Source organism: Anomaloglossus baeobatrachus, unplaced genomic scaffold (assembly GCF_048569485.1).
Source record: "Anomaloglossus baeobatrachus isolate aAnoBae1 unplaced genomic scaffold, aAnoBae1.hap1 Scaffold_2906, whole genome shotgun sequence".
NCBI lineage: Eukaryota > Metazoa > Chordata > Amphibia > Anura > Aromobatidae > Anomaloglossus > Anomaloglossus baeobatrachus.
In genome coordinates this window covers 50,043-61,364 of record NW_027442358.1, presented here as the reverse complement: position 1 = coordinate 61,364, position 11,322 = coordinate 50,043, and the positions used below count along the sequence as shown (strand labels likewise).

The window sequence follows — 11,322 nt, the reverse complement described above, 5'->3', positions numbered from 1 at the left end:
AGAGATCATCATTACTCAAAGAAAACCCCAAAAACCAATGCATGATAGGAATAAACAGGTAACTTTCTTTGGAGTGGAAGCGGAGAGATCGCACCAGATGCCAATTCTAGATGTTATCACACCTGTGGTCACTGCAGCAGCAGGTGAATCCACTTTGTCCAAAAGGGATCTATTCCATTCAATTGCAAATGATCTAGATAAGACAGAGAACTGCAGCACGGGGACATAGCCGAGTTGGTCAGGTTGAGTGGTGATGAGTTTGCTATTTGGATGAATAAAGAAAGTCAAAAGTGTGAAAGATAAAAAACAAAAGGAGGAAGTGTGAAAAGTGAATGGGCCAAATTGAGGTGCATATGAAGACGTATGCTTTCTTCCAATTCATTAAATCGGGCTAATATGAATCAGGTGAATTGAGTTCTGCTTTTGGAAACTGGGTTAAGAAGGGGTGCACCGTTCCTGGAGGTACTGCAATACCAGGTCAATGCGTGGAGTGGACAGAGCAAGCTCTTTTTCCATCTCCCTGTTCTAAAAATCCATTTAATATATGGTCCCCAGATAGGGGACGTATCAGATATTAAACTGATAAGAACAGATACTACACTTGATCTTAGCCAAAAGGCCGAGAAGCGATAACCAGAATTGGTTTGGGCCTCGAGTGGCACCCTGGCCTATGCCGGACACATCTTAGGGAGAGAGAGCGAGAGGGAGACAAACCCACGCCTACACAAGACATTTTGTCACCCAAGCCAACCCTTGAAAAGGCTGCTTTGCAGAGCCAAAACAAGAAGAATGGTGCGTTTTGCAGCCGCCGCCCACTGCAATGAATCTGAATAACTCCTCCTTTAGGGCGCAAGCAACTCCCCTCCCCCTTGCAGTCTTTCCAATTCACGATACAAAAAGACGGACAGGACAGGTTGCCTGACTTTCCGTCACTGCCACCCTTTGCCATCCTTACCCGTAGAAAGCCCTTTCATCATCCCCAAACCCTAATCTTTTCCCTTTCCTTCCCAGCCCCCAAACCCTGCCCTCTGTACCTTTCTCACCACCCGCTTCCCTTCTCCTGTCATCCCCCTACCACCCGGGAAAAAAAGAGATTGCCCCCTCCTTCCACTAGCCCACCCTCCCACCCAAAGAACAACTTCTTCTGCGCAGCTTGTTTTCTAGGCAGCAGCGCTATTGTGATGTCATCGGGGGGCATTGTGACAAGCCGCCAGTGTTCCGTCTCTTCATGTTGTGCACAGTTCAAACGGAAAATACATCAACAGGCAGACTACAGAAAAGCTTACTATCAAAGGTTAGAGGGGGGCTTTCTCAGAGGGCTTTTTACAGTTTTTCTATTCCCAATTAGCCGTTTAAGTGTACTTATTGAAAGTAGTAATTCTTTCATAGGCCGCCCTTTCTTAGTATTTGACGTTCCTTATATTGCGGTATGAGGCTTCGCAGTAGGTTGCAAACATTCATCACCCATGACTGTCCCCAATTGAGCTCAGAAGCTCAATGTCTATCATGACCTCTCTTTTAGAATGTCCAAGAGCAAGCAAACTATTCCTCCAGGAGAGGGCGCCAACAGACTACTAAAGAGATCATCATTACTCAAAGAAAACCCCAAAAACCAATGCATGATAGGAATAAACAGGTAACTTTCTTTGGAGTGGAAGCGGAGAGATCGCACCAGATGCCAATTCTAGATGTTATCACACCTGTGGTCACTGCAGCAGCAGGTGAATCCACTTTGTCCAAAAGGGATCTATTCCATTCAATTGCAAATGATCTAGATAAGACAGAGAACTGCAGCACGGGGACATAGCCGAGTTGGTCAGGTTGAGTGGTGATGAGTTTGCTATTTGGATGAATAAAGAAAGTCAAAAGTGTGAAAGATAAAAAACAAAAGGAGGAAGTGTGAAAAGTGAATGGGCCAAATTGAGGTGCATATGAAGACGTATGCTTTCTTCCAATTCATTAAATCGGGCTAATATGAATCAGGTGAATTGAGTTCTGCTTTTGGAAACTGGGTTAAGAAGGGGTGCACCGTTCCTGGAGGTACTGCAATACCAGGTCAATGCGTGGAGTGGACAGAGCAAGCTCTTTTTCCATCTCCCTGTTCTAAAAATCCATTTAATATATGGTCCCCAGATAGGGGACGTATCAGATATTAAACTGATAAGAACAGATACTACACTTGATCTTAGCCAAAAGGCCGAGAAGCGATAACCAGAATTGGTTTGGGCCTCGAGTGGCACCCTGGCCTATGCCGGACACATCTTAGGGAGAGAGAGCGAGAGGGAGACAAACCCACGCCTACACAAGACATTTTGTCACCCAAGCCAACCCTTGAAAAGGCTGCTTTGCAGAGCCAAAACAAGAAGAATGGTGCGTTTTGCAGCCGCCGCCCACTGCAATGAATCTGAATAACTCCTCCTTTAGGGCGCAAGCAACTCCCCTCCCCCTTGCAGTCTTTCCAATTCACGATACAAAAAGACGGACAGGACAGGTTGCCTGACTTTCCGTCACTGCCACCCTTTGCCATCCTTACCCGTAGAAAGCCCTTTCATCATCCCCAAACCCTAATCTTTTCCCTTTCCTTCCCAGCCCCCAAACCCTGCCCTCTGTACCTTTCTCACCACCCGCTTCCCTTCTCCTGTCATCCCCCTACCACCTGGGAAAAAAAGAGATTGCCCCCTCCTTCCACTAGCCCACCCTCCCACCCAAAGAACAACTTCTTCTGCGCAGCTTGTTTTCTAGGCAGCAGCGCTATTGTGATGTCATCGGGGGGCATTGTGACAAGCCGCCAGTGTTCCGTCTCTTCATGTTGTGCACAGTTCAAACGGAAAATACATCAACAGGCAGACTACAGAAAAGCTTACTATCAAAGGTTAGAGGGGGGCTTTCTCAGAGGGCTTTTTACAGTTTTTCTATTCCCAATTAGCCGTTTAAGTGTACTTATTGAAAGTAGTAATTCTTTCATAGGCCGCCCTTTCTTAGTATTTGACGTTCCTTATATTGCGGTATGAGGCTTCGCAGTAGGTTGCAAACATTCATCACCCATGACTGTCCCCAATTGAGCTCAGAAGCTCAATGTCTATCATGACCTCTCTTTTAGAATGTCCAAGAGCAAGCAAACTATTCCTCCAGGAGAGGGCGCCAACAGACTACTAAAGAGATCATCATTACTCAAAGAAAACCCCAAAAACCAATGCATGATAGGAATAAACAGGTAACTTTCTTTGGAGTGGAAGCGGAGAGATCGCACCAGATGCCAATTCTAGATGTTATCACACCTGTGGTCACTGCAGCAGCAGGTGAATCCACTTTGTCCAAAAGGGATCTATTCCATTCAATTGCAAATGATCTAGATAAGACAGAGAACTGCAGCACGGGGACATAGCCGAGTTGGTCAGGTTGAGTGGTGATGAGTTTGCTATTTGGATGAATAAAGAAAGTCAAAAGTGTGAAAGATAAAAAACAAAAGGAGGAAGTGTGAAAAGTGAATGGGCCAAATTGAGGTGCATATGAAGACGTATGCTTTCTTCCAATTCATTAAATCGGGCTAATATGAATCAGGTGAATTGAGTTCTGCTTTTGGAAACTGGGTTAAGAAGGGGTGCACCGTTCCTGGAGGTACTGCAATACCAGGTCAATGCGTGGAGTGGACAGAGCAAGCTCTTTTTCCATCTCCCTGTTCTAAAAATCCATTTAATATATGGTCCCCAGATAGGGGACGTATCAGATATTAAACTGATAAGAACAGATACTACACTTGATCTTAGCCAAAAGGCCGAGAAGCGATAACCAGAATTGGTTTGGGCCTCGAGTGGCACCCTGGCCTATGCCGGACACATCTTAGGGAGAGAGAGCGAGAGGGAGACAAACCCACGCCTACACAAGACATTTTGTCACCCAAGCCAACCCTTGAAAAGGCTGCTTTGCAGAGCCAAAACAAGAAGAATGGTGCGTTTTGCAGCCGCCGCCCACTGCAATGAATCTGAATAACTCCTCCTTTAGGGCGCAAGCAACTCCCCTCCCCCTTGCAGTCTTTCCAATTCACGATACAAAAAGACGGACAGGACAGGTTGCCTGACTTTCCGTCACTGCCACCCTTTGCCATCCTTACCCGTAGAAAGCCCTTTCATCATCCCCAAACCCTAATCTTTTCCCTTTCCTTCCCAGCCCCCAAACCCTGCCCTCTGTACCTTTCTCACCACCCGCTTCCCTTCTCCTGTCATCCCCCTACCACCCGGGAAAAAAAGAGATTGCCCCCTCCTTCCACTAGCCCACCCTCCCACCCAAAGAACAACTTCTTCTGCGCAGCTTGTTTTCTAGGCAGCAGCGCTATTGTGATGTCATCGGGGGGCATTGTGACAAGCCGCCAGTGTTCCGTCTCTTCATGTTGTGCACAGTTCAAACGGAAAATACATCAACAGGCAGACTACAGAAAAGCTTACTATCAAAGGTTAGAGGGGGGCTTTCTCAGAGGGCTTTTTACAGTTTTTCTATTCCCAATTAGCCGTTTAAGTGTACTTATTGAAAGTAGTAATTCTTTCATAGGCCGCCCTTTCTTAGTATTTGACGTTCCTTATATTGCGGTATGAGGCTTCGCAGTAGGTTGCAAACATTCATCACCCATGACTGTCCCCAATTGAGCTCAGAAGCTCAATGTCTATCATGACCTCTCTTTTAGAATGTCCAAGAGCAAGCAAACTATTCCTCCAGGAGAGGGCGCCAACAGACTACTAAAGAGATCATCATTACTCAAAGAAAACCCCAAAAACCAATGCATGATAGGAATAAACAGGTAACTTTCTTTGGAGTGGAAGCGGAGAGATCGCACCAGATGCCAATTCTAGATGTTATCACACCTGTGGTCACTGCAGCAGCAGGTGAATCCACTTTGTCCAAAAGGGATCTATTCCATTCAATTGCAAATGATCTAGATAAGACAGAGAACTGCAGCACGGGGACATAGCCGAGTTGGTCAGGTTGAGTGGTGATGAGTTTGCTATTTGGATGAATAAAGAAAGTCAAAAGTGTGAAAGATAAAAAACAAAAGGAGGAAGTGTGAAAAGTGAATGGGCCAAATTGAGGTGCATATGAAGACGTATGCTTTCTTCCAATTCATTAAATCGGGCTAATATGAATCAGGTGAATTGAGTTCTGCTTTTGGAAACTGGGTTAAGAAGGGGTGCACCGTTCCTGGAGGTACTGCAATACCAGGTCAATGCGTGGAGTGGACAGAGCAAGCTCTTTTTCCATCTCCCTGTTCTAAAAATCCATTTAATATATGGTCCCCAGATAGGGGACGTATCAGATATTAAACTGATAAGAACAGATACTACACTTGATCTTAGCCAAAAGGCCGAGAAGCGATAACCAGAATTGGTTTGGGCCTCGAGTGGCACCCTGGCCTATGCCGGACACATCTTAGGGAGAGAGAGCGAGAGGGAGACAAACCCACGCCTACACAAGACATTTTGTCACCCAAGCCAACCCTTGAAAAGGCTGCTTTGCAGAGCCAAAACAAGAAGAATGGTGCGTTTTGCAGCCGCCGCCCACTGCAATGAATCTGAATAACTCCTCCTTTAGGGCGCAAGCAACTCCCCTCCCCCTTGCAGTCTTTCCAATTCACGATACAAAAAGACGGACAGGACAGGTTGCCTGACTTTCCGTCACTGCCACCCTTTGCCATCCTTACCCGTAGAAAGCCCTTTCATCATCCCCAAACCCTAATCTTTTCCCTTTCCTTCCCAGCCCCCAAACCCTGCCCTCTGTACCTTTCTCACCACCCGCTTCCCTTCTCCTGTCATCCCCCTACCACCCGGGAAAAAAAGAGATTGCCCCCTCCTTCCACTAGCCCACCCTCCCACCCAAAGAACAACTTCTTCTGCGCAGCTTGTTTTCTAGGCAGCAGCGCTATTGTGATGTCATCGGGGGGCATTGTGACAAGCCGCCAGTGTTCCGTCTCTTCATGTTGTGCACAGTTCAAACGGAAAATACATCAACAGGCAGACTACAGAAAAGCTTACTATCAAAGGTTAGAGGGGGGCTTTCTCAGAGGGCTTTTTACAGTTTTTCTATTCCCAATTAGCCGTTTAAGTGTACTTATTGAAAGTAGTAATTCTTTCATAGGCCGCCCTTTCTTAGTATTTGACGTTCCTTATATTGCGGTATGAGGCTTCGCAGTAGGTTGCAAACATTCATCACCCATGACTGTCCCCAATTGAGCTCAGAAGCTCAATGTCTATCATGACCTCTCTTTTAGAATGTCCAAGAGCAAGCAAACTATTCCTCCAGGAGAGGGCGCCAACAGACTACTAAAGAGATCATCATTACTCAAAGAAAACCCCAAAAACCAATGCATGATAGGAATAAACAGGTAACTTTCTTTGGAGTGGAAGCGGAGAGATCGCACCAGATGCCAATTCTAGATGTTATCACACCTGTGGTCACTGCAGCAGCAGGTGAATCCACTTTGTCCAAAAGGGATCTATTCCATTCAATTGCAAATGATCTAGATAAGACAGAGAACTGCAGCACGGGGACATAGCCGAGTTGGTCAGGTTGAGTGGTGATGAGTTTGCTATTTGGATGAATAAAGAAAGTCAAAAGTGTGAAAGATAAAAAACAAAAGGAGGAAGTGTGAAAAGTGAATGGGCCAAATTGAGGTGCATATGAAGACGTATGCTTTCTTCCAATTCATTAAATCGGGCTAATATGAATCAGGTGAATTGAGTTCTGCTTTTGGAAACTGGGTTAAGAAGGGGTGCACCGTTCCTGGAGGTACTGCAATACCAGGTCAATGCGTGGAGTGGACAGAGCAAGCTCTTTTTCCATCTCCCTGTTCTAAAAATCCATTTAATATATGGTCCCCAGATAGGGGACGTATCAGATATTAAACTGATAAGAACAGATACTACACTTGATCTTAGCCAAAAGGCCGAGAAGCGATAACCAGAATTGGTTTGGGCCTCGAGTGGCACCCTGGCCTATGCCGGACACATCTTAGGGAGAGAGAGCGAGAGGGAGACAAACCCACGCCTACACAAGACATTTTGTCACCCAAGCCAACCCTTGAAAAGGCTGCTTTGCAGAGCCAAAGCAAGAAGAATGGTGCGTTTTGCAGCCGCCGCCCACTGCAATGAATCTGAATAACTCCTCCTTTAGGGCGCAAGCAACTCCCCTCCCCCTTGCAGTCTTTCCAATTCACGATACAAAAAGACGGACAGGACAGGTTGCCTGACTTTCCGTCACTGCCACCCTTTGCCATCCTTACCCGTAGAAAGCCCTTTCATCATCCCCAAACCCTAATCTTTTCCCTTTCCTTCCCAGCCCCCAAACCCTGCCCTCTGTACCTTTCTCACCACCCGCTTCCCTTCTCCTGTCATCCCCCTACCACCCGGGAAAAAAAGAGATTGCCCCCTCCTTCCACTAGCCCACCCTCCCACCCAAAGAACAACTTCTTCTGCGCAGCTTGTTTTCTAGGCAGCAGCGCTATTGTGATGTCATCGGGGGGCATTGTGACAAGCCGCCAGTGTTCCGTCTCTTCATGTTGTGCACAGTTCAAACGGAAAATACATCAACAGGCAGACTACAGAAAAGCTTACTATCAAAGGTTAGAGGGGGGCTTTCTCAGAGGGCTTTTTACAGTTTTTCTATTCCCAATTAGCCGTTTAAGTGTACTTATTGAAAGTAGTAATTCTTTCATAGGCCGCCCTTTCTTAGTATTTGACGTTCCTTATATTGCGGTATGAGGCTTCGCAGTAGGTTGCAAACATTCATCACCCATGACTGTCCCCAATTGAGCTCAGAAGCTCAATGTCTATCATGACCTCTCTTTTAGAATGTCCAAGAGCAAGCAAACTATTCCTCCAGGAGAGGGCGCCAACAGACTACTAAAGAGATCATCATTACTCAAAGAAAACCCCAAAAACCAATGCATGATAGGAATAAACAGGTAACTTTCTTTGGAGTGGAAGCGGAGAGATCGCACCAGATGCCAATTCTAGATGTTATCACACCTGTGGTCACTGCAGCAGCAGGTGAATCCACTTTGTCCAAAAGGGATCTATTCCATTCAATTGCAAATGATCTAGATAAGACAGAGAACTGCAGCACGGGGACATAGCCGAGTTGGTCAGGTTGAGTGGTGATGAGTTTGCTATTTGGATGAATAAAGAAAGTCAAAAGTGTGAAAGATAAAAAACAAAAGGAGGAAGTGTGAAAAGTGAATGGGCCAAATTGAGGTGCATATGAAGACGTATGCTTTCTTCCAATTCATTAAATCGGGCTAATATGAATCAGGTGAATTGAGTTCTGCTTTTGGAAACTGGGTTAAGAAGGGGTGCACCGTTCCTGGAGGTACTGCAATACCAGGTCAATGCGTGGAGTGGACAGAGCAAGCTCTTTTTCCATCTCCCTGTTCTAAAAATCCATTTAATATATGGTCCCCAGATAGGGGACGTATCAGATATTAAACTGATAAGAACAGATTTTGATTTAATGAAGCTTTCCAAAGCACCACAAAAAATGCATGACCGAAGTCACACCAAAAACAGTGCAAAGGCTAGGATTCGTGTGGACCCCACCGTGAGGAGAGGGTCCCCAAAAATCAACCCCGTCCCTCCGAGCCAGAAGGCCACAGCAAGGGTCAGGGATCTTCGGTGCTCCCCCAAGCCGAAGCCTGGTTGAGCCTTGTCGTTGCTCCCAGCGTCCACCCAGGCATCTTACCCAAGTGGAGTAGAGAGCTACTAGTTGTTGGTTTCGCAGCCGAAACTGCCCGGACCGTCAACCGGTGTTGGTTTCTCAGCCCAAGGCTAACCGGACCTCCAACCGGGTGTTGGTTTCTCAGCCGAAGCTGACCCAGACCTCCAACCGGGTGTTGGTTTCTCAGCCGAAGCTGACCCGGACCTCCAACCGGGTGTTAGTTTCTCAGCCCAAAGCTGACCAGACCTCCGACCGGGATTATAAAAATTTCCCTTCCTAGCCAGAAGGCCGGGATAGGGTAATATGCTCAAAAAGTATGAAAAGGCAAGGTACGGTGTGCTACAGAGCCCAAGGCTTGCCGGGGTCCCAAGCCAGCAAGCTCAGACTCACTCCAGGGTCGTCAGTCCTGGGGCACGTTGTACCATAGCCCCCCACCCTTACTCAGTCTAATAGCCTTGATCCTGGTAGGGCCATGTTTTCCTCTAGATGAATATACTATCCACCCAGAGTACTAGCAAGCGCAACCTTCCAGTGTGCATTGTATCATTGTACTAAGGTGGCCTGGAGCTTAAACCACCTCTTCGAACAACACTACACATGATCTTAGCCAAAAGGCCGAGAAGCGATAACCAGAATTGGTTTGGGCCTCCAGTGGCACCCTGGCCTATGCCGGACACATCTTAGGGAGAGAGAGCGAGAGGGAGACAAACCCACGCCTACACAAGACATTTTGTCACCCAAGCCAACCCTTGAAAAGGCTGCTTTGCAGAGCCAAAACAAGAAGAATGGTGCGTTTTGCAGCCGCCGCCCACTGCAATGAATCTGAATAACTCCTCCTTTAGGGCGCAAGCAACTCCCCTCCCCCTTGCAGTCTTTCCAATTCACGATACAAAAAGACGGACAGGACAGGTTGCCTGACTTTCCGTCACTGCCACCCTTTGCCATCCTTACCCGTAGAAAGCCCTTTCATCATCCCCAAACCCTAATCTTTTCCCTTTCCTTCCCAGCCCCCAAACCCTGCCCTCTGTACCTTTCTCACCACCCGCTTCCCTTCTCCTGTCATCCCCCTACCACCCGGGAAAAAAAGAGATTGCCCCCTCCTTCCACTAGCCCACCCTCCCACCCAAAGAACAACTTCTTCTGCGCAGCTTGTTTTCTAGGCAGCAGCGCTATTGTGATGTCATCGGGGGGCATTGTGACAAGCCGCCAGTGTTCCGTCTCTTCATGTTGTGCACAGTTCAAACGGAAAATACATCAACAGGCAGACTACAGAAAAGCTTACTATCAAAGGTTAGAGGGGGGCTTTCTCAGAGGGCCTTTTACAGTTTTTCTATTCCCAATTAGCCGTTTAAGTGTACTTATTGAAAGTAGTAATTCTTTCATAGGCCGCCCTTTCTTAGTATTTGACGTTCCTTATATTGCGGTATGAGGCTTCGCAGTAGGTTGCAAACATTCATCACCCATGACTGTCCCCAATTGAGCTCAGAAGCTCAATGTCTATCATGACCTCTCTTTTAGAATGTCCAAGAGCAAGCAAACTATTCCTCCAGGAGAGGGCGCCAACAGACTACTAAAGAGATCATCATTACTCAAAGAAAACCCCAAAAACCAATGCATGATAGGAATAAACAGGTAACTTTCTTTGGAGTGGAAGCGGAGAGATCGCACCAGATGCCAATTCTAGATGTTATCACACCTGTGGTCACTGCAGCAGCAGGTGAATCCACTTTGTCCAAAAGGGATCTATTCCATTCAATTGCAAATGATCTAGATAAGACAGAGAACTGCAGCACGGGGACATAGCCGAGTTGGTCAGGTTGAGTGGTGATGAGTTTGCTATTTGGATGAATAAAGAAAGTCAAAAGTGTGAAAGATAAAAAACAAAAGGAGGAAGTGTGAAAAGTGAATGGGCCAAATTGAGGTGCATATGAAGACGTATGCTTTCTTCCAATTCATTAAATCGGGCTAATATGAATCAGGTGAATTGAGTTCTGCTTTTGGAAACTGGGTTAAGAAGGGGTGCACCGTTCCTGGAGGTACTGCAATACCAGGTCAATGCGTGGAGTGGACAGAGCAAGCTCTTTTTCCATCTCCCTGTTCTAAAAATCCATTTAATATATGGTCCCCAGATAGGGGACGTATCAGATATTAAACTGATAAGAACAGATACTACACTTGATCTTAGCCAAAAGGCCGAGAAGCGATAACCAGAATTGGTTTGGGCCTCGAGTGGCACCCTGGCCTATGCCGGACACATCTTAGGGAGAGAGAGCGAGAGGGAGACAAACCCACGCCTACACAAGACATTTTGTCACCCAAGCCAACCCTTGAAAAGGCTGCTTTGCAGAGCCAAAACAAGAAGAATGGTGCGTTTTGCAGCCGCCGCCCACTGCAATGAATCTGAATAACTCCTCCTTTAGGGCGCAAGCAACTCCCCTCCCCCTTGCAGTCTTTCCAATTCACGATACAAAAAGACGGACAGGACAGGTTGCCTGACTTTCCGTCACTGCCACCCTTTGCCATCCTTACCCGTAGAAAGCCCTTTCATCATCCCCAAACCCTAATCTTTTCCCTTTCCTTCCCAGCCCCCAAACCCTGCCCTCTGTACCTTTCTCACCACCCGCT

The 11,322-nt window shown here is 46.9% G+C and overlaps 7 non-coding genes across 7 annotated transcripts; all 7 read right to left on the bottom strand.

The window, feature by feature from the left end:
* Positions 1-440: 440 nt before the first annotated feature.
* Positions 441-631, bottom strand: LOC142266764 (U2 spliceosomal RNA). Its single transcript, XR_012732771.1, has one exon. It is a non-coding gene; the product is annotated as a U2 spliceosomal RNA (small nuclear RNA).
* A 1,387-nt stretch (positions 632-2,018) lies between these two features.
* LOC142266762 (U2 spliceosomal RNA) lies at positions 2,019-2,209 on the bottom strand. Its single transcript, XR_012732770.1, has one exon. It is a non-coding gene; the product is annotated as a U2 spliceosomal RNA (small nuclear RNA).
* A 1,387-nt stretch (positions 2,210-3,596) lies between these two features.
* LOC142266761 (U2 spliceosomal RNA) lies at positions 3,597-3,787 on the bottom strand. Its single transcript, XR_012732769.1, has one exon. It is a non-coding gene; the product is annotated as a U2 spliceosomal RNA (small nuclear RNA).
* A 1,387-nt stretch (positions 3,788-5,174) lies between these two features.
* Positions 5,175-5,365, bottom strand: LOC142266760 (U2 spliceosomal RNA). Its single transcript, XR_012732768.1, has one exon. It is a non-coding gene; the product is annotated as a U2 spliceosomal RNA (small nuclear RNA).
* Positions 5,366-6,752: 1,387 nt separating this feature from the next.
* LOC142266759 (U2 spliceosomal RNA) lies at positions 6,753-6,943 on the bottom strand. The gene has a single exon (XR_012732767.1). It is a non-coding gene; the product is annotated as a U2 spliceosomal RNA (small nuclear RNA).
* Positions 6,944-8,330: 1,387 nt separating this feature from the next.
* LOC142266721 (U2 spliceosomal RNA) lies at positions 8,331-8,526 on the bottom strand. The gene has a single exon (XR_012732739.1). It is a non-coding gene; the product is annotated as a U2 spliceosomal RNA (small nuclear RNA).
* A 2,185-nt stretch (positions 8,527-10,711) lies between these two features.
* Positions 10,712-10,902, bottom strand: LOC142266758 (U2 spliceosomal RNA). The gene has a single exon (XR_012732766.1). It is a non-coding gene; the product is annotated as a U2 spliceosomal RNA (small nuclear RNA).
* Positions 10,903-11,322: the final 420 nt, after the last annotated feature.